The following is a 1461-nucleotide window of genomic DNA, read 5'->3' on the forward strand; positions in this document are numbered from 1 at the left end:
AAAACCCAAATTATTAATTTAGTCTCATTTGCCAAAGACTTATCCTGATCATGTGAATTCAGATTCTTAACATATTTCTGTTTCTGTAAAAGAAATGTTTTTAGGGCCTAGGGTATATAGCTCAGTGATGGAGCACATGCTACCCAAAAAAGAAAAAGATAACTTTTTAAAAAGACTAGTGCGTTTAAGTTATTAGAAATTTTTATTTTCTAGATGTCATAGAAATAGTTGGCTTCTATAAACAACCACAAGCCCTTCAGAAAGCGCTCCTCAAGCTAAATTACTTCACTGCCCAAACCCCGGTGACTAATGTTCTCATCATCACACAAGGAGGGGCGGAGACCTTCTAGTTTACAGACAGAGAGCTTTGGTCACCAGTCCTACGACTTCAGCTCACGTCAAGAACAAACGACAACAGAAACTCCCAGGCCCTGATGGTAAAGAATTGTTATTCCCGCTGAATACAAAGTCCTTCATTAAACTGAGCTCAAAAGACACTAAGGACACAAAGAAAAACGTCCAGCAATCAGATTCCCTGGTATCTCAATGGAGAACAGATCTGTCATCTGCCTCAAAAGATGAAAAAAATATAAGACCATAAATCTTAAGTCCTCAGTCACACCACCACGACAAATAAGGTATCTGCCCTGCGCAAGTCAGAAACCAGGACAAGACACAAAAGTGGGGGCACTGGGAGAAACAGCAAACTTGGAAGTTCTCCAGACGCTTAAGCAGCCAAGAAAGGGCCCTGTGAACCTTTGGGTGCTTTCTGTGGCTGATCTCCAAAACTGCTAACGAGCCATTTAAAAAAAAGAAACCATAACTTTCTTTTTTGTTGCTATTAAGTTTATTGGTACAATTTTTTGCCTGTTTTGTTTTGAGACAGGTTGTCACTAGGCAGTTCAGGCTGCCTCACTCAACTCACTATGTAACCCAGGCTGGCCTCAAACTCACAGCGAGCCTCCTGCCTCAGCCTCCCCAGTGCTGGGATTACAGGCGTGAGCCACCACGCCCAGCTTTATTGGTACAAGTTAGGTACACATAATGATCACGTTCATCACAGGGAATTTGTACCTGTCCATGATATATCTCGATGCCTCTGTTTTTCCACCCCCCCTTCAATCCCTCTTCCCCTCCTTATTTACAAAAGCTTTGTTTCCATTTTATCCTTCTTTTCTCATTTTTTCTTTTCCTTTCCTCCCCTTCCCCCTCCCTGGTTCCCCTTTCCTTTGGAACAATTTCTTCCTATTTCACAATTTCTATTACATATTTTAAGAAACCACAACTGTCATACAAACATAAAATGACAAAATGAGCACATCAGATATTTCATCTAGCTAATTAATTAATGAAGGAACCAGCTTCTAGACTGAGGCTCGAGGGCAGCCCCCCCCCCCCAGTTCCAACACCCCCTTCTGGGAACACGGCTTTGGTTCGCCTCTTGCTACTTCTCTCACTGGG

This window comes from Chinchilla lanigera, unplaced genomic scaffold (assembly GCF_000276665.1).
Source record: "Chinchilla lanigera isolate Chin_1 unplaced genomic scaffold, ChiLan1.0 scaffold00053, whole genome shotgun sequence".
Taxonomy (NCBI): domain Eukaryota; kingdom Metazoa; phylum Chordata; class Mammalia; order Rodentia; family Chinchillidae; genus Chinchilla; species Chinchilla lanigera.